The 21,597-nt window shown below is 45.2% G+C and overlaps 1 protein-coding gene across 1 annotated transcript in view; it reads left to right on the top strand.

Annotated features, from left to right (window-relative positions):
* Positions 1-21,597, top strand: part of NCOR1 (nuclear receptor corepressor 1) — a 4,682,182-nt gene that overhangs the window by 4,028,342 nt on the left and 632,243 nt on the right. The gene's annotated exons all lie outside the window — the stretch shown is intronic.

Raw genomic sequence — 21,597 nt, 5'->3', positions numbered from 1 at the left:
GCCAGTGCCCTCTTACTACCACATATCTACCATTATTGTCTTTTTTATCCTGTACCACTGTCGGATTTACAAGCTCATTTCTATCCATATGCTCCTGATGTAGCATTGCTATTGTAACCATAGGTTTCTTAATATAACTCTGCATTCTTTCTATACCTGCAAGGCCATTTACATTCCATATTAATATTTACAAAGCAGATATTCTGATAGTTATTACCTCCACGTTATACATGACCGTTCTTTTCAACTTGCCCTTTACATATACACAGTAATATTTGGTAGGTCGATCTTGGTATGCATTTTTTTCCTTATCTCTCTTTAAGACATTGTCACATTTTCCCCAGGCTTTTTTTATTAGTAACACACCAGAAATGCCCTCTTCATCACTTTAACTTGCAACAAACACACAAAGCTATGCACAGCTTACAAAAAGGAAGTTTATTTAGGTTTGTAGGTTCATAAGTGTGTACTAGGCTAATGGTTCTGGAGCCTTTACAAGCCTAGCCCATAGAAGTGCCCTGGCATTGTGTCGTCCGACGTTAGTTCCCAGTGCCTCTATCAATTAGAGCCAGTGGAGTGATCCCTGGGGTGAATTTTCTGTTTCTCATCCACTCATCAAGATTTCTCTTTGGTTATGAACCAGTCCCTCCAGCATGTTCTGTTGATTGTGGTAATGAGGTTGAGGTCTGTGGAGCGTGTGGTGCTGAGGGATTGGGATTTTTTTTTAGATGTAGCATTTCTAACAGAGCTGGGTCAGACATGGCTTTGTAAATCGAGCAGAGATTGCCTCTTAGTAGACTATACACAGAGCTTTAGTTTGTGGTCTGATCTAACCAGGGAGGAATTGACTATTGGTGTAGAGCAATGGTTGTTCATGCTAGTAATAACCAGGTCAAGGATGTTGCTTCCTCTAGTGGGGGCAAGAATGAGCTGGTCCAGGGCATTGGAATTGATGAATTCCAGGAAGTGTTGGGCCAGTGCATTGGTGCACAAGTAGTTTTCCCAATTGATGGAGGGGTAGTTGGAAGTCACATAGTATGACGGTGTTGGGTTGGATCTTAATAGTTTCCAGGGTGCTTAGGAATGCGGAGTGAAAGTCTTGGGACATGGTTGGGGACCTGTAGCAGGCTACGAACTGAATCGCTGCCTTACCCAATTTTAGTTGTACCTGGAGTATCTCAGATGCGTTATGCTGGGTTGCTAGTCTGGAGGTGTGCATATCCTTTATGAATATGGAGACACCACCGCCTTTGTAGCTTCGGTCCATATTCTGGGGTTGAAAGGTGTGGAATGAGTTATAACCTGGAAGCACAAGGGTGCTTTCTGCTGCTATAAACCGGGTCTCTGTTACAGCACAAATGTCAATGTTCTCCGTTTTGAGGAGTGCTTTGTGCAAGTGCATCTTGAGATTTAGACTTCTGGCGTTGAGCAGCATAACCCTCAGATTGCATTTATTTATAGCTGTTATGGTAGTAATTTGGTCTTTGGAACACCACCTGAAAAGGGCACTATAGTGCTGGCAAGAGCCTTAGCCAGTACCCGGAAACCCAGGGTTGACAGATGCAGGCCATCTCTGGCGAAGTGTTGAGGTCGGTCAGTCATGTCATTCCAAGCAGACAGATACTGGATCCCCTTAGAATGACACCAGAAACTTAGCCAATTGTTGTAGAAGCAGTTGCCCCAAATTGATGGTTGTACCAGCAGACATTATCTGTCCTAAAGTTAGGATTAGCCATGCTTAAGTGCATGCTGTTTTCTCATTAACACTGATTGTGTCTGTCCTCATCTGTAATCCCCCTCCAGATGTGAGAAGCAGCTTGTACACTTTGTAAGCTTTAACTTTTAGTCTTAGGAAAAAGTGCCCCAGCTACCCTTAAATAAATTACATTTTGCACTTTAATGCATAAAAATACTATTGCTGGATAGGGGGCAACTACTTCTATAACTATTCTGTTCTCTTTCCATAGTTTCAAACAACATTTTTCACTGAATTAATTACCAGTTTCTCTTTAAAGGTTAATTATATTGCACCTTATACATTTGACAGAAAACATTGTTCATACATGTCTTGATTAGTTGCTTGCACTTGCAGACTCATTGTCTCCAACTAAAAACATTTATTAATGGGAAAAAAAACAGTACATTTGCAAATGCAAGAAATAATTATTGTTGATTTCAGTCAGAATATACCGTTCAAACATCTTGTGAATAATTGCTTGTTTTTGTCTTCAGCTAAAATCAGGAGTTAAAAGAAAAATAAACAGCTAATAACTTTTCATATGCAAGACAAAGCTACCATTGTGTACGATTTTCATATTTTTTCTTATTTTTCAGACTTATCCACTTAAAAATCTCTTAAACTATCTTAAAATCTGTTAAATATCTTAAACTAAGGGCATTAGTCTAGACATTCGTATTTATAAAAACAGGGAAATTAACTGTTAAGCCTATGTCTGATATGGCCAGTACACCTTTAAGTCCCCCAGCAACCCACGATCACAGCATTATATTAACTTTAACTTTGTTTCAAATTGAAGTACTAGGCTAACTTCCCTTGTTGACCATTTTAAGCTTAGCCAGTTTTTCTTAGCAGGAATCGGACTGTGTACCTCTTGTCTGAGAGCTAAATACCTTGACCATTATGCTAACCTCCAACCCTGACTGCTTCAAAATTTCGATCCGTTATATTGTCCTATAGCAGAATTAATAGATTTACAAGCTTCTTATGTGAAAATTATATGTTTGTATAGTAGCTTTTCCGTATATCAACAGAACAACCATTTTGTTGAGGGAAATCTTCACCTAAAGCTGCCAGAGAGCCATATATGTCCTCCCTTGGATATGAATTTTGTTTGGAAGCTAATTTTACCTCTCCAATTCAGCAAACATATTGCAGTTAAAATAGCTTTTATGGATTTTTTTTTCTGGTTGCTGCTACATCTAGAAAAAGTTTTGGTTATAGTTACAAGTTTTTCATATGTAAATTACCTTACTTGATGTTCTATAATGAAAGGGTCTCATTGGGTATCAGTCTTCCTTTCTTGCCATAGGTTCCAATAGCATTAATTTTTGGGCAACATATTGAGAGTTGCATAGACATTGAGTGGGTTTCCTCCGGGTGCTCCAGTTTCCTCCCACATCGCAAAGACATGCTGCAGGTGGATTGGACACTCTAAATTGGCTTTAGGTGCGAGTCTGTGTGTGTGTGTGCCTTCTGTGGAAGGTTGGGTGCCAGGCTGGCAACTCGACACTGTAAAACTCCACTGCCAAGCATGAGCGGACAGGTGATCCGCTGTGGTGACCCCTAACCGGGAAAAGCCGAATGATGAAGAAGATTGAGAGTTGCATAGACCAAAGTACCAGAATGAAGGAAATGTTTGCATTTATGCTTGGCAACTCACTTAATATACTAGGTGAACAAATGGGTTCTGAAAAAAAAAACGGTTCTTACAAAAAAGATATGGGAAAAGCCTACCACTCTCTAAGGAGTCTGTCTGAATAGTTGACTCACTAGAATGTATTTTCATATGACAAATATAATAAAGATGTAAGAGTTTATTCCACTAGAACTGTAGCAGTATTAGCATATTTCAGAAACATTTCTGCACAAAATAGTTTAAAAGATCACACATGCCCTGCTGCTCACTTCTTTACAGAACATTAGGAGTTGGAAGCTCAGTCCATTGTAGAGATAGTTTTGTCATTCTTGTTCCTTTGGCGGTGGTATAGCTGTTCACCTTCCATAGATACATTGGTACTGGTTGAGAATTTGCCTAAATGATACAAATTGATTTTATAGCAACCCCTCTCAAAATAGTGAGTACAGTTGTATGAAAAGTAACTAATGTCCTTCTGTTCTGCTGTTGCAGTATTCTTTACATGAGGGAGATTTTCTGCCAAGCAACTGAACATCAGCCACTATACAAAAGTCTTTAGTTCTAGGCTATTATCAGATGTAGGCCATAAAAGCAACGTACGCATGCACCATCCTCAGAACTTCTTTGCTGCCAAACAGAACGTGTCTTCTGTATGCATGTTCTGCTCGCCAAAATTTCATTCTCACTATCTCAAAAAAAGTGCCCCATTGGGGAATCCTTTTATACTTTTTGGTTGTGTATAGGGTTTAATGATATCCAAAAAGGGCAAATGCCATTGTGGACATGGATTCCACATAAAGAGAAACCACCAAAAGTGCCTTTTCTGTCTTGGGCCTTCCCACAGCCATAAGACTTTCCTTATTTGCCAGTCCTTTGTTCCCAAACTTTAAGAAGTAGGCTGAATTATTTTTCCATCTACTTAGAAAATCAGTGGTTAAAAATTTTCCCTAAAAGGTTGGAGGGTCCCTCAGGCTTGGAGGCTGAGTCATTAGTGAAGCTTAAGCACAAGAAACCCAGGCCGGAAGTTTCTGCTGCATCTTCAGTGCTAGATATCTCTCCTGAGATGATTGCTATTCCGGCGCTAAAATCAGGGTTGTCATTGGATCCACAGGCTGAACCCATAACAGAGTTGGCTTTGGAACAGGATATCGGCACATCCTTACAGTTACTGCAGGTGTCTGGATTGGACTTCCAAGGGGAAACCAGACTCGTAATCTCTGAAGGCTGTAGGGGGATCCCGACCATTCTAGTTAGGGAGGAAGTGGATTCTAACATCAGGTGTAGGCCTACATCCGGCCCACCATCCCTGCATAAAGTATATTCCTATCAAAAAGAAACAAAAGGTTAAACATGTTTCTCTGCCATCTGATCCTCTAAAGGATTTGCAGGTTTTGTCCTAGACCTTTTTTAATGCTCTCATGTCCCTTAGACCCCTTCCAGGGGTTACTGTGCATACATTCCCCCTGGACTGTTTCACTTCAAAAGAAGGTAAAGGAAGAAACCTCTTCAGAAGAGGAATGTTCTACTGATGATGAGTCACTGGCCTTTTTCAACACAGATCCCCTTCCCACTAGGTTATGCTTCCCCAGAGGAAGACTCTAGTCGGGCTGATTCACCAGCCGAGGAAATTTAATTTAGTGATAGCTTGACCAAGATGCAGAACATTAAAAGTGGGAAAGCAATGAAATGTTAGGTGTTCAAAAACTCTCTTGTGACTTGCTGCACGTGAACACCCCTGTCCCGAAGCTGTGTCTCCCTTATCCTTTCTGCATTCTTAGATGCATTTGCACATCTTCAAGCAAAACTCCAGATTTATAGTCTCCTGCACCTAAAAAAACAGATTTTATAAGGTGCCTGCCAACTGCCACCCTTTAGGCTTCTTCCTTCAACCTTCCTGCTTCCTTCTGATAAGGGCCGCAGACATTTGGAGATGCTAGGGGAAAAAGTGTATACATCCACCACCCTTGCCTGTAGGACAATCAACTACCAAACCCACATGACAAAATACTCTTTAGAGCTCTTGTCCCAGTTATCTAAAATCATTTCAGATTTGCCTGACTCTGAAAATAAATCTCTGGCTACATCCTTGTTGGGTGCAACCTCTCAGGTCACCTGCTGCTCAATTTAATGTAGCTATGGTGCTGCAGAGGCTTCTGCTAGGGCAGCTGCCTCAGGATCTGTCCTTAGAAGGTTTGCATAGTTAATACTCCAACCCTTGCCAGAGGATATCAAATCCAAATTGATGGATGCTTCTCTGGACAGTTCAGCCCTATTTGGCCCTGTGACTGCTGACCTATTTAAAACTTTGCAGGAGAAGGGTAACAGCATACAAGGGTAAAACACTTCCTGGCATCTCCTGTCCTAAAATTCCAGAGAAAATACCCTTCTAAGACGTTTTTTATCAGACGACAGTTCAGGCCCCCTCTATCCAGGACTAAAAGGTTTGGAAAGAGACCATCATTTGGGACTCCTCAATAAGCCCCACCACAAAAACAGCTCTTTCCAGGCAGGCCAGGGTCCATTTGACTGTTTGGACCCCGTATCACTCCCACCCCTTTCCCTTCGCCATTCTCTTTAAGTCCAGGCTTGGAAAACCTTACTCAAGAATTTTGGGTGTTTTCCATCATAAAAAGCAGATGCTTCATAGTTTGAGTCTCTACCCCCTTTCAGGAGCAATCCCCAACCACTCAAAAGAGCAACTTCGACTGTTTCCACAGGTGTTTCAAAACCTGCTGGATCAAGGCACCATTCAGCACGTCCCTATCTATCAAAGAGGCAAGAGGTTTTATTCTAGGTTTCTAGTTCCAAGGAAAGCAGGCCTTTGGAGACCCATCTTAGATCTTTGCTTTCTCAACATCTACCTGAAAGTGCCTACCTTCAGGATGCTCACATTACAAACTCTGTTCCCTTTGATCATACCTCAGTCGACATATAGGATGCCTACCTTCATATTCCAATTTATCCTCTCTACAGGAAGTATTTAAGGTTCTCAGTAGCATCTGGGCACTTTCAGTTTTCAGCCTTGCCCTTTGGTCTTTCTTCCGCCCCAAAGGTGTTCAAAAAATGCCTAGCACTAGTGGTGGCATTCTGCTGAGACCACAGAGCATCCAAGAGTTTCCATACCCGGGATGATCTTTTCCAAGCAGACTGTCCAGAGGAGCTAGAGCAAGATCTCCACCACACAATTTCCATCTTTCTTTCCCTGGGCTTCAGTATAAATTACCAAAATTCCATTCTCTCCCCATCAAAGGGCCACATTGTCCTGGGATGCAAGATACAAACAGACCTCATAAAGGTTTCCTTTTGCATGCAGAAGGTCCAGGAGCTCACTGCTTTCTTCCAGAGCCTCATCCCTCTCTCACACATCTCAGTCAGAACCTTTCTCAGGACACTGGGCTTCATGGCATCTACCATCCCTGTGCTCCCCCTGGCAAACATGCACATGAGGAAATTGCAGTGGTTCTTGAAATTGGTGTGGACACATGCACACCCTCTAGAGTTCCAAATTCCCTTCTTTCCTGCCTGCAGAGGGAAGTAACCTGCCGGATTCAACAACTGTCTGCCAATCCAGGCCTCCCACTTCATCCTCCCTCACCAGTGCAGGAATGTACACAGACAGCTCAGACACAGTCTGGGGAGCAGCCTTTGGCTTCATGAAAGCACAAGGCACCTGGTCACCCTCTCAAAGAAAAGATTGCATCAGCAAAAATGAAATGAGTGCACTGCTGCTGGCACTCGAGGTCTTTTAGTCTCTTCTCATTCCATGGCTATTAAAAATTTTCACAGACAACATGACAGTGCTCTGGTATGTGAGCAAACAGGAGGTCCAGGTCTTACCTCCTGTGCAGACTAGCCCTACAAGAGTGGGAGCTGGCAGTCAAATTGCAATCCCACCTTCAGGCAGTATGCATTCCCTCAAACTTGAATCTATTGGCAGACACACTGAGCAAATCCAAAACACAACCCCACAAATGGATGCTTCACAGGGACGTTTTCTTGGACATTGTCCGCCAGGGGTGTACTTCACAAGTAGATCTTTGCCTCCCCCATGAACAGACAACTTCCTCAATTTTGTGCCAGAGACCCACACCCTGTGGTCTGGAAAGTGGAGGCACACAGATTTTCATCGAGAGGGGGTGTTTCTATATGCATTCCCTCCCCTACCTCTCATTCCAAAAGTCCTACTAAAGATTCAGCAGAACAGACCAGAGGTCTTGATGGTGACCTCCTTTTTGGCCAAGACAGCATTCAGCATTGGTTCCCCTTACTCCTGCATTTAGCCAAGGGCAATCACAAGTTACCCCAGAGAGTGGACCTATTCACACAACACAAGGGAGGTCCTCATCCACCCTCATCTGTCAACTCTGCCGATAATGCTGTGGGTGATAGCGCCTTAATTTCCTTTCAGGCACCTTTTGTCAGAGGACATACTCTCTGGGTACTTCAGGCCACCAAGAAACCCAATATACTAGAAAATCTTTTTTATCCAAATGGAAAAGATTTTCAATCTGGTATCTTTCACGTAACCTGGTAACAATAACATTGGAAGTCCACATAGTTCTATTATACCCGTGTGTGTTGTTGGATGTTGGCCTAACATATTCTTCAGTGAAAGTACACATCTGCTATCTCAGACTGTTTGCCTCTGCCACCTCCCTTGGCTTCCAGGTTTGAGTCCAAACCATTCCTGAAAGGCATCCTTCATGTGAGACCTCTCTCCCTGTCCCCGCTGGGATCTTAACTTTGTCTTGTAAAAACTGACCTTGGTGTCTTTTGAGCCAGCAGCTTCTGTCTCTCTAAAATACTGTCCCTGGAAAACAAACCTGCTACTAGCAATCACTTCTGCCAGAAGGGTTTCTGAACTCCAGGCCCTTATGACCTCCCCCTCCCCACCTTTCTTGGTGTTCCACAAGGACAGGGTATCTTTCCACACCAACCCCTCCTTTATGCATAACGTGATAAATGAGTTATTACTTAGTCAAGCTGTCCACCTTCCTACCTTTTTCCCTTCACCCCAAAACTTTGCAGAAAGAGTTCTGCATAATCTGGATTTGCACAAACAGCTTAGGTTTTATTTTGACAAAACCAAGAGCATTAGGAAAAAGGACCAGTTGTTTCCTTTCACCCTAGAGCCCTTAGGGCTTCCTGTCTCTAAAACTATTTCTAACTGGATCTCTAAGGCTATCTCCTTCTACTATGAATACCATGGAAAGAGCCAGTCTTCAGTTAGGGCACACTCCTACCAGAGCCATTGCCTCATCTGGCCCTTTCTTCAAAGGGTTAGTCACCAATTCCATTCTGAAGGCAGCTACTTGGACATCAGTCTATACTTTCACCAAGCATTACAAAATGGACATCATCTCCAAATCCAGGGCAGGGTTTGCTAGGATCATTCTGCACGACTTCCTGGAAAGCACCTCTGCCCCTTCCTCCTCCCTCTCCTTCTCCTCATGAGCTTTTGCATTCTCCCCCATGTAAACAATACTGCAAGAGCAGAATAGAAGGACATAGACTAGTTGTGTAAAATCTTACCATAACGTTAGATGACCTTCTCTTCTCTGTTGCAGTATTCTATCCTGCCCTCCATCCTCCTGCAATTATTCATGTTAAGTTGTCTATCTCGCCTTCGTTATTGCTGGTTGGGTTCGGAGCCGATCCTCAGCTCCGACTCTGCCATCTTCAAAAGCTCGAGAGCTGCTTACTGGCTCGAGGCCCCCCTATAATCATGATGCCTGGCGCTAGATACCCAGATCTTGTTTGCCGCTTCTGCTGCGAGGTTGTTCTACTGGCTTAGGTCGTATAAGCTTAATATTACTGTTATTTCCTGTTATTTTCCTGTAAAAATTACTGCATTGTAGTGTAGAATTAGTCATTAGTTAGACTTTATTTATTGTAGTTAGTTTTTTTTCCTCTAAATAGCTTTCCCTTCCTAAGAAACTCGTTTAAATTAGAGAGTTTCCCCTCCCGCCTTCTCTCCTTTTTCCACAGATAGGTTCTTTCCATTTGAGTTAGAGGTTAACCTTTCTTTTCTATCTCCTTTAAAAAAAAAAAAAAAAAAAAAACTTTTTCTCTATAACCTTGTAGTGTTAGTGATAAGTTTGTTTCTCTTTGTGGCAGTAGTACTTGTAGTGGGTTGTGGTAACTGTCAGGTATTAATATTTTTTATTGGTTATCTTAACTTTTTGTGTGAAGACTTGTCCTTGGTTTTCTTCCAAGAATGTCCAAGGATCCAAAACCGTCCGGATTCAAGAAGTGTGACTCGTGCTGTCAGAAGATGTCTCTGACAGATGGTCACACTTCTTGTGTTTATTGCCTGGGCGCTGTGCACCTGCAGGACTCTTGCTCCATCTGTCATGCCTTCAGTCCAAGAGTCCTGCAGGAGTGCAAAAATAAATTGATTCTGAGGGGTCTTCTTAAACCCTAAGATTCACAGTCGAAGTCTCAGCCGGTGAAATCTTCCAGGCCACCTAAACCGTCGGCTCCCAGTTCAGAGCCGTCGTTGGGTGAAGCCACACAATCCATTTCGGCTCCGGCTGGAACAGATGTCCCTCTCTCCCGGTCTGCTCCGATATGGTCTTCGGAGCCGGCTGAGAGTAGAAAGAGATCCAGGTCTCCTTCTTTGGAGTTGATACATTCGGGTCTAAAGTTGCCCCCCGCTCCAATCGGAGCGTAGTCACTGATCATCCCACTCTTCTTGGTCCTCTAGACTTTTGGACCATGATTTGGAAAGAGTGGTCAGTAGGCTCTTGAAGTCGCAGGCCCTTGCCAAAATGTTGTCCAGCCCTCCTCATCAGGAGTTGGCTCCGTCCACAGCTACTGATATTCCTCTTCCAACTCTTCCTTTGAGCTCGGAGCCGGAGTTCGTTGGGGTTCGAGTCGTGGAACCGTCGGCGCCGATACCCTCCCTTTTGGTTCCTTCGTTGACTCCGATCCCTTCCATGGTACCTTCCCTGCAGGGATCTGGGCGCTGAGACTCCTTCGTTGGCTCCGAGGGGGCGAGTGGCATCAGACCCTTGTCCGACCCCGCTCTCCCTCTCGGTGCTTCGGCTCCCACATCTGCCTCGGAGCCCTTTCACTTGGTGCGGGGAGGGCTTTTGGTTTCGTCGGAGCCTGAGCCTTCTCTGCGTCCGGGCAGGGACACCTTAAAGGTGATGAGGAATGTGCTGACCCCTGAGTCAGTCCCACGATCAACCCCATCTGCTCCTCCCTGTAGGCCTGCGTCAGCCTCTGCCCCTCTTCCAGACCCTAAGCGTGGGGTTCCAGCGCTCCAGGACACCCCCTTGGGTGTATCCTCCTTTTCCGAGGCCACCCCTGATCCTTTCAGAGGAGCCACCTCACAAGAAATAATGCAGGAGGAAGCATGTGGACTCCCCTGAGTCTATTAAAAAAAAAAAAAAAAAAAAAAAAAATCTTGTTTTCCTGCCTTACTGAACTAGAATAGTCCAGTCTTCAGAGTTTGCTGATCTCTGGGCTTTGGCTTGGTTCCTGTGCTATTCCATATCCTTATTTGGATAAAGGGAAGCTTCTTTGTTCACCAGTGGGAGTGGGGAGCACTGAGCAGCCTATTTGTCCCTAGAGCAGTGGTTCCAGCCAGAAACTTGTAGTCTATTGGCCGTTTTGGGTCAATTCCTGGCTCTTTTCAGCCCCCTGCTATAAGGCCCGCTTTAGCGTGCTTTTGCGTGATTTAGCGCGGAGTTGCCCATAGAGCAGCATCGGGCAGCGCCGGTTAAACAAGGTTAAAGTATTTCTGGCTCCGTAAAGTCTGCTCTTCAATTTTTCCCTTAGAACTTCTCTACTTGCAATCTAAACAGTCTATTCTCTATCTCAAAAGCTCAGCACTTGCTCCTAAAGCATTTTTATATAGGTAAAGTACTTGTATACTAAACAAAGTACTACATTAGCCTAGAATCCCCTTGAGTACCCATTTCCCTATAGGTCCCTTCTGACTCGGTTACACAGCAAACTTTTCACTTTTTCTAGCATGTCGAAGGGTCAGTTGCTAGCATCCTCTCCTGTTCAGCTGGTGAATCTGGGCATCTTGAGGCAATGTTACAATTGCCTCATGTACACAGACAACCCACTCCTTCTCCCACAAAACACAAATACATGTGAGAGATGCAACTATATAGCCAAACTGGAGGCTGAGCTCTCTCAACTCAGGACTGGCAAGACCAGACAGGAGGAGAAGGAAACCACGCACACCACAAACCCAGTTTCACATAGAACTATCACAACTGCAAAACAAACACATAAGCACACAAAACATACACGGAGGCTCTGATCAAATATCTACCAAAACTACAGAGGCCTCCAAAGCAGACACCCAAGCAACTGCCACCTCAAGACATAAGACATGCAACACATAGTTCTCAAAGTCAGTGTGCTAAACAGTCACAGCCCTTAAGGCCAAACACAATGCCAGACACACTTGTTATAGGTGACTCCATAGTCAGACACACTGACGTCCCACTCACCAGACTGAACAAGGAAAAGATCACAGTAAGCTGCCTGTCAGGCACTAGAATCCGCCACATAACACAAGCACTCAGGTCACTCCACAGCAAGTACAAGTATGACTCAGTCATTGTCCATGCCGGTGTGAACGACCTGAGACGTACCTCCCTGGACTACATGAAAAGAGACATAGAGGAGCTCTCAGATTATGTAGCCCAGGCGGTATGACCCTGACCCTGAGCAGTATCCTACCCTCACCAAGAATGATGCCACAATACAGAGACAAAATGATCAGCTTTAATAATTGGCTTAATTACTGGTGTCATTCTAAAGGGATCCAATGTCTGTCTGCCTGGGATGACATGCTTGACAAGCCACGCTGCTTGAGGGCGGCTTGCACCTGTCACCCTGGGCTTCGGATATTGGCAAAGGCTCTTGCCACCCCCATAGTGCCTTTTTAGGCAAGGCTCAAATGATAAACCTACCGCCCTAGAAAACAAAAATGGAGAAAAACTAAGGGTAATACTGCTCAATGCCAGAAGTCTAAACCTCAAGATGCACGCCCTCGAAGCCCTCCTCAGTATGGAGAACATTGATGTCTGTGCTGTGACTGAAACCTGGTTCAAGGCTCCTGAGAGCACCCCAGCACTATCAGGTTATACCTCATATCATGCATTCCGGCCCCAAAATCCGGACCGAACCACAAAAGGAGGGAGTATCCATATTCATAAAGGATACCCACACCTCCAGGTTAGTGGCAACGCACGAAGCATCGGAGACCATCCAGGTGCAATTAACCATAGGTAAAACTGCCCTACAGTTTGTAACATGCTACAGACCACCTTCTCAAACTCAGGAAACCCACACAGCCTTCCTGAAGACACTGGAGAGTATGAATGTCTCTCCAGACACCATCATATTGGGTGACTTCAACTACCCAAACATAGACTGGGAACATTACTCAAGCCCCAACACCCTAGCCCAAAGGTTCCTTGAGTTCATAAACTCAAATGCTATGGAACAACTAGTCACCATTCCCACAAGAGGAGAAAATATACTAGACCTGATCATCACAAACATGGGGACAAAATGCTCCACACCGGAAGTATATCCCTCATTGGTGAGATCAGACCATAAATTAATCTCACTGGAGATCCACATCCCGCCCCACCCCCAGCAAAAAGACCACAGTGAAGAACTTCTCAAAAGCAAACTTCACACTTCTTAAGACTGGAGTGGTATCCTTCAAGGCCTTCCGAGCGAGTGGAAAGCACAACCCACACTGCTGAAACCCTTACAAATGCCTTCTCGAGCACCTCCAGGAATGTATGGATCAAGCAATCCCTAATAAAATCAAGACCCTTTCCACCAAAGGCAGGCGCCCGGTCTGGTGGACCCCAGCCATAAACAAACTCTACAATAAGAGGAGAAAGCTACTACATGACAGAGCAAAATCCCTAAAAGGGAAGGCATCTCTGATCAATACTAGCAAAAAACTACGATCACTCATAAAATCATCCAAGGCCAACTTTGAGAGAAAAATCGCTAATGACACAAAAGACAATCATAAAGCCTTCTTTAGCTATGTTAGAAACCTGGGTGGAAACTCCCAGATATGCTCAGAATTAGTCCAAAATGATAAAAAAATCACTGAACCCACAGACATTGCCGGCATACTGGCAGACAGGTTCAGTGCAAATTTCTCCCCTCCCTCCCCCCCAAAAGGAGAAATATCTATCCCACCAGAGGTCTAGCCTCCCAAACATCTCAGATGCCCAGGTGAGAGCTGCTCTCTCTAAAGCAAAAAACACAGCATCAATGGGGCCGGACGGTGTCCCCGGCTGTGTGCTACACGACCTCAATGAGGAACTAAACCCACACATAAGGCTGCTGTTTAATCTTAGCCTTACTACAGGATCACGTGCCAAAGAATGGCGTACGGCAACTGTGGTCCCACTCCACAAAGGCGGTGCTTCTACGGACCCTGGAAATTACCACCCCATAAGTTTGACGAGCCTTGTCTGCAAAGCTATGGAGAGGATCATAATGGAACTCATAAATAAAGACATTGGGGACCTACAGACACTGGATCCTACCCAATTTGGCTTTGTCAAGGGCAGATCCTGCCTCTTGAACTTGGTCGATTTTTCGAAACAGTCACTAAGGCCATTGATGAGGGTAAGGCAGTTCACACAGCCTGCCTTGACCTAGCAAAAGCGTTCGACACAATACCTCACTCGGGCATCATAGAAAAGCTCACCAGCTTAGATGTAAACCCATATGTCACAAGATGGGTTGCAAACTGGCTCAAGGACAGAACACACAGGGTTAGAGTTGCCTGTGCCATGTCAGACTCTAAGCCGGTCACGAGCGGTGTCTGAAGTGCAGGCAAACATAGGGGGATTGTGGCTGAGAAAATTTGCAGATGACTGCAAACTGGGCACCATAATTGACACTCCATCAGACACAGACATCCTCCAGAGAGGTCTCATAGAAATGGATAACTGGTGCCAGAGCCATGGCCTTAAGCTAAATGCCAAAAAATGTATAGTCATACCCTTTGGGAAAAACAAGGTAACCCCTAATTACCACATAGGTGGTAATCCATTAAACACGGAAGAAGTTATCAGGGACCTGGGGACCCAAGTTGACAGTAACCTCTCTTTTGACACTCACATTGCCAAAGTGGTTAGGAAGACCTTCTACATTGCCCACCTGATCATGAAGGGATTCACATCCAGATCAGGAGAGGTCATTGTACCCCTGTACTCTTCACTTATCAGACCAATGATTGAGTACAACGCCCCATTCGGAATGTACCTTACCCAACACCTGCAGCAGTTGGAAAGACCCCAAAAGTTCCTCACCAAAAGGATAAAGGGGCTCAAACATATGTCATACGATGCCCGACTGAAGAAACTCCAGCTCTATTCAGTCGCATACCCTCTGCTCAGAGGTGATCTGTGCCTGACATACAAGGCCATATCCTACCCGGAATTAATGGACATGCTCCACCTCAAAAAATCCAAATCCACCAGAGCCACGAGAGCAAGAGACTTAAACCTCAACACGGATATAAATAGGACGTGCTGGAGGGACAGATTCATCACCCAGAGACTCCCTACACTATGGAACAGAATCCCAGTCCATGTGAGGCAGAGCCCCTCACTGACTCTCTTCAAGAGAAATCTTGACGAGTGGATGGGAGATCGTAGGTTTACCCCGGGAATCATCTCTGTATCACTGCTGGACAGAGGCACAGCAAACTAATGGGTATAGTATTCTCATCCTAAGGGGTGGTGAAAGCCACACACACTCTGGCTAGGCTTATAAATGCCCTAGGGCAGATAGCCTAGTATGAACCTATGAACCTATGAACCTATTACATCGGATACCAACTTAGAGGAGTCGGAAGGGTCCCCAAGATCCCCCTCTGAAGATGTCTCCTTCTCAGACATCCTTGAGATGATTAGGCAGAGGGGAAACTGGACTACCCTAAGCCCTTCCGAGGATGAGTCAGTATTCCTGGATGTGTTTGGATCCCGACCTTCCACCTCCTGGGTATCTCCGCCTTTCGACCCACTGATGTCTGTGGTGGCTCGAAAGGCGTGGACGGCTCCAGACACAGTGGAACCGACCCCTAGAAGACCTGCAAAATTCATTACTAACCCACAGGACAAACAGTTCTTGACCAAGGGTGTCCCAGTTTATGCCATGGTGGTAGTAGCGGCCACAAAGAAGGAGTTGGCTGAAACTTCATCTGTCCATCTCCCTAATAAACAGTCCAGGACGATGGACAGATATGGGAAGTGGATGTTCTCTTCAGCGACCTTTTCCATGCAGTCCCTGAATTACCTGTGCCACTTTATCCGTCTTCAGAGGGATCTCCTGAAAGAGCTTGGAGATACCCTCCAAGATCCATCAGCTGAGGGGGCCCAGGCTAAGGCAGCCTCCCAGCTGGCGACTCTTAATTCTGTGGTAAACTCCTCCATGCGGCTCATTTCGTATGCAGCCGATGGTGCAAGTAGAGCCGCAGGCACAGGCGTGGCCCTAAGGAGGCACGCTTGGATGCGGCTATGTAACTTTGTGGAACCTTTCAGAGCGTCTTTCACCAACAGCCCCTTTGATGGTTCCTCTCTCTTTGGATCACAGGTGAAAGATGCCCTTACCAGGTGTGAGCAGGAAGGCAAGACTCTCTCTGCTGTAGCAGTCCGTTTTTCCACTCCCTCCAGACCATATCCTAAAGGTCAGAAGAGTGGGAAGATGTGGTTCCGGAAATCCCAAGGAGCCTTGCCGAACGCATGTGGTGAGTTTCCCTCCAGGGGCAGAGGAGGGAACAATAACAGACGCCGCCCTCGTGGCAAAGGGGGTCCACAAAACCAGGGCAGCAGAGAATCCTTCTCTGACAAGCCCTTCCAGCATCCCTGAAGGGTTGCCTGGCTGCTCACCTCTGGAGGCAGTCGGGGGAAGACTATCACTGTACCCAGGAGCCTGGCGAGACATAGCACAAGACAAATGGGTACAGTCCGTCATATCCGGAGGCTACAGAATCCCCTTCGTTCACACCCCCTTAAAGTCATACAAGTCCCTTCCAGATGTTCCACCCAATCTAAGGGACCAAGCAGTGCAAGAAGTCTCAAAACTGCTAAAAAAAAAAAAAAAAAGGGGCCATCCAGCAAGTCCCAGCAGACCAACAAGGATCCGGAATTTACTCAAGATTCTTTTTGGTACCAAAAAAGACGGGACTGGAGACCCATTTTGGATCTCAGCAGACTAAACAAGTCTGTACAAAGAACAAAATTCCGGATGGTCACTCTTCAGTCCATTTTACCCTTTCTGGGTCAGGACAATTGGATGTGCTCCATAGACCTTCAGGATGCGTACTACCACATAAAAATGGACAAACGCTTCTGAAGATTCCTTTGCTTCTGGCTGGGAAGCTAACCATTATCAGTTCAGAGCTCTGCCCTTTGGTCTCACCACAGTCCCCAGGGTGTTTACCAAATGTATGGCAGTAGTTACCGCTCATCTGTGATGGCAAGGATTCCAGGTGTTTCCATATCTCGACGACTGGCTTCTCACTGCTACCACCAGACATCACCTTCTACGAGCCAGAGACTGCACCATCGACACTTGCTTCAGGCTAGGTATCGCAATAAATTTCGAAAAGTCTGCATTGTCGCCCTGTCAGTCTATCACCTTTATAGGTGCAAATTTAAATACCAAAGATATGTTAGCGAGCCTCCCACCAGACAGGGTTTCAGTGATTCGTCAGCATGTCAAGGTTTTATTAGCATGCAAAAGGATTTAAGCCAGGCTTGTCCTTCAAACGCTAGGTCTCATGGCAGCAGCTATCGTACTTGTTCCTCTAGCTCGTTTTCGCATGAGGATTCTCCAGTGACTTCTTTTCACCCAATGGTCCTTCCTGCAACTTCCCATGTCTTGCACGATTATGATCACTCAGGCATGCAAGAAACACCTTGCGTGGTGGATGGTCTCCACATCAGTGCTCCACGGCAGACCATTTGTTCTTCCCCCTCCAGTGGCTACAGTGGCCACGGACGCCTCCCTGATCGGGTGGGGGGGGGGGCATTATCAGGGAAGAACAGTCCAAGGCACCTGGCAACCTCACAAGTATCATCTGCACATAAATGTCTTGGAGATGAGGGCCATGCTCTTAGCTTTGCAGGCTCTTCAGGACTCTCTTCCTACCCGGGACTATTGCAGTTCAAATGGACAATATGTCCGTAGTGTGGTACATCAACAAGCAGGGTGGAACCAGGTCCTACCCCCTATGTCGAGAAGCACTCAGACTCTGGCAGTGGGCGATCTCTTCCCAACGGTTTCTGATTGCAATGCACATCCCTGGGAGGTCCAACGTCATAGCAGACAGACTGAGCAGAGCAATTCTCATGCCTCATGAGTGGTGTCTGAACCAGGTGGTTGCAGACCAAATCTTCCACAGATAGGGCCACCCTTGCTACGACCTTTTTGCAACTCCCTTCAACAGCAAGTGCAGCAATTTCTTCTCTCTCCTTCCACTCCCCGGGCATCCCCCCAGAGACGCTCTAGTCCACGATTGGCCCCAGGGACTTCTTTATGCATTTCCTCCTTTCCCCCTCATACCAAAATTGACTCAGAAGGCTGCCGTTTCGGGTTGCAAAATGATCCTCATTGCTCCTTACTGGCCTCGACAAATATGGTTTCCGTTCCTGCACTGCTATCTTCTCGAACAGCCTTGGACTCTGGACCTAGTTCCAGACCTCCGATTCTTCAATCGGGTGGGCTGCACCAATGCCTGCACAAACTCCAGCTCACAGCGTGGTTGCTCCACTTCCAACCCTAGCCAGGCTCCCAGATATTTCCCCATCTCTGCAAGAAATCCTTTTGTCATCAAACAAGCCTACGACCAGAAAAACGTACATGCTAGTAAGTGGAAACGCTTTTCTTCTTGGGCAGAGGCAAAAAGCATAGACCCCTTTTCAGCCCCAGTGCACTCCATTTTGGAATTTCTAGCAGAACTCTTCCATGCTGGTTCTGCTTCAGCTACAATTAGAGTCCAGTTAGCGGCAATTTCAAATTTTCACATTGGCCTGTCGGAAAACAATGTCATGTCCCATAAGCTGTGTAAAGCCTTTCCCAAAGGTACCACTCTGCTCAGGCCCCCACTGAGAGATCCTCCACCACCGTGGGATTTAAATTTGATTTTAACTTCGCTAATTTTCCCCCTTTCGAACCTGCAGATTCTTGTTCGCTGAAGTTCTTATCTTGGAAAACCCTCTTCCTGGTAGCTATTACTTCAGCCAGAAGAGTTTCGGAACTACAGGCTCTTTCTGTCTGTCCGTCCCCCATACCTCGTGTTCCACAATGACAGGGTTGCTCTTAAGACTAATCCATCCTTCCTTCCTAAGGTCTCTTCAGAGAGTAATTTGAATCAGTCTATAGACCTTCCTGCGTTTTCCCCTAACCACTCCAACAGGGCGGAATATAAGTTGCATCAGTTAGATGTTCACAGGCAGCTACGCTTTTATTTGCACAGAACCAAGGACATTAGAAAATCAGATCAACTTTTCCTGTCTTATGCAGTAGGTAAACAAGGCCTTCCGGTCTCCAAAGTAACCTTGGTTGACTTCTATCATCACATTCATATATCAACTGAGGAATAAAGAATTGCCAGTTAAAATAAAAGGTCACTCCACCAGAGCTTTAGCTACTTCAGTGGCCTTCCAGGCTAGGTTGCCCATGGAATCTATTTGTGCTGCATCTACATGGGCCAACCCACATACTTTCATTTCGCATTACAAGTTGGATTTGGTTTCCAGGAGCAGAGCTGATTTTGGTTCCACTGTTCTGAAGAGTCTTTTCCGATGAGCCACCCAGGTTTTTAGGTGCTAGGGATGCTGTCCCAACCAGCAAGAATGAAGGCGAGATAGACAACTTAACATAAAGGAAGTTATGTACCTACCATAACGTTCCATGTTAGTTGTCTTCTTCTCGCCTTCTTTCTTGCGTCCCACCCTCCATCCCCCTATCCTAGTGGACCGAGAAGAGTTCTTCTTGATTTTTCACTGGCTGAGTCTTCTCTGGCTATTCCTTTCTGATTAGTAGTCTCTCCAGTAGGATTTATGCATTCTAGGATAGAATTTCCTTATTATGTCTGCAGTTAGACTTACCAAACGAGATCTGGGTATCTAGCGCCAGGCATCATGGGATATAGGGGGGCCTCGAGCCATTAAGTAGCTCTCGAGCTTTTGAAGATGGCCAAGTCTGAGCTGAGGATCGGCTCCGAACCCGACCAGCAAGAAAGAAGGCGAGAAGAAGACAACTAACATGGAACGTTATGGTAGGTACATAACTTCTTTTTCTTGGCTATACCTAGCCTACATACCTGTTCTCAAGTGTTCCCTGGGGCACTCAGTTCTGAGGATGGTGCATGTGTATGTGTCACTTTTATGGCCTATGTCCGATAGCCTATGTGCAATGTGTCATGCACCCTAGGGACTAAAGACTTGTATACTGGCCAACGTTGGGTCGCATGGCAGGCAATCTCTCTCATGTAAAGAATACTGCAACAGAGAAGTGAAGGACATCTAATATTATGGTAAGACTTTACACAACTAATCTGTCTTTAAAGAGAGGTCACTGTAACATACGGCTCACCTCCCTGCACCATTAACAAAGTTAAATATAGTTTTATGTTAATTGTTTTTATAAGTTAGTAGATGGTTACCTTTGGCTTTGTAACAATAATGTTTCTTAGTCAAAAGAATATTTTACTGTAATCATACTGTACTTATAAAGGCTGTAAGTGCATAATATAGCTTCTAGCAATGCGGGCTATATAAGAGTGCTACACAAATGACAAGGGCTCAAAACCTTCATAAACTTTCATATGGCTCTGAATGCAACTTATGGAAAAGTATGCCTTGGAAGTAAGAACTCTTGTAGTGAGTAAACCTGATTGATATAGCAGTGACCTCAAAGATCTACTGTTATTGTAAGTATCTTACACATTAATTGTATTTTTACAGTATCCCTCCTGTGGTTAGTTTTTCACATCAGATGGATATATTTCCAGCATTTTCTTCCTCTGTTACTTACAAATGCTGAAGTTCTAGAGATACTAGGAACCTTTAATTCATCATAATCCTTACCTCACAGTATTTTGGAAAAGGAGGCCTGCACCTTAAATGATTTAAAAGCTTTAATAAATAATGCAGGTTCCATAGCAGGCAACAAATGCAGTCAGAGATAGCTCAGCACACAAGACGTTTCTTGTAAAGAAGAAGCAGCAGAGCAGATTTAATGTTGTTTGAGCTTGGTACAGTGTATGTATTGCGTCAGCAAGTAAACCATTACTATGTACACATGGCAGCATCTAGTGGTGTAATGATGGAACACACAGGGTTCTGTATTTGCTAATAGACTGAACTACTTGGATTTATATTCTCAGAAAAATTGAGAATAGCTAGACCAAGATGTCTGCTTTCAGGGTCTGCCTCTTGTACATAGTCCTCAGCATCCAGTCAGTTATCCTCATTAAATGGTTTACTTCTAATAGGTAATTTAACCTCTTCGTAGAGAACAGTGATGGCTGTTGTGATACAATATGTGATGAGCACCCATATGTCGATCCCACGCCCGGCCAGTAATCAAGGAGCCTGAATCCTCACCACTGACACTGGGGAGGGACATGCACTTGGAACAGTAATGGATATTCAGTGTTTCCAGATGCAGACCTCTCTGCATCAAGTGCAGCTTCCCTGAAGAGCACACAGGGAATACACTTAGCCCGGGGTCTGGATGCGTCTATATCTGTCTCCCTCCATATCTCCAATAAGACTCTCCACTAGTACAGCTGCAGTGTTTAGGTCCTCAGCCGAGTGTCCAAGGCAAGTCCTCCAGCACACTCTCTGTAAACCCAGTGCTTCATGTCCCTGCCCCATGTAGCTGACACACACACACTTAGGAAAGGTTGGCACAGGTGGATCTGCTGTGCCCTCTTCTGCCCAAGGTATAAGGTAGTTATCACTGCCATCAAACACTTCACAATCAGATATTCTGAGGCCCTTAACAAAGGGTGTCCAATTATAGTGTGCAATATTAATACTAATACCAATGGTAGTAGTTCACCAATATGGCTAGGCCTTCTGGAGTGGCCCACACAGTGTCACCAAATAAATACAAGTACTCTCAGAGGTTAGATACTGTCTACAAGAACCAGCCACAATAAAAGTTTTAAATATATTTAATAATAAATAATAAA

This window comes from Protopterus annectens, chromosome 13.part0 (assembly GCF_019279795.1).
Source record: "Protopterus annectens isolate FY-2018-M chromosome 13.part0, PAN1.0, whole genome shotgun sequence".
NCBI classification, from domain to species: Eukaryota; Metazoa; Chordata; order Ceratodontiformes; family Protopteridae; genus Protopterus; species Protopterus annectens.
The sequence above is the reverse complement of the archived record's forward strand: the minus strand, read 5'-3'. Positions and strand labels throughout refer to the sequence as shown.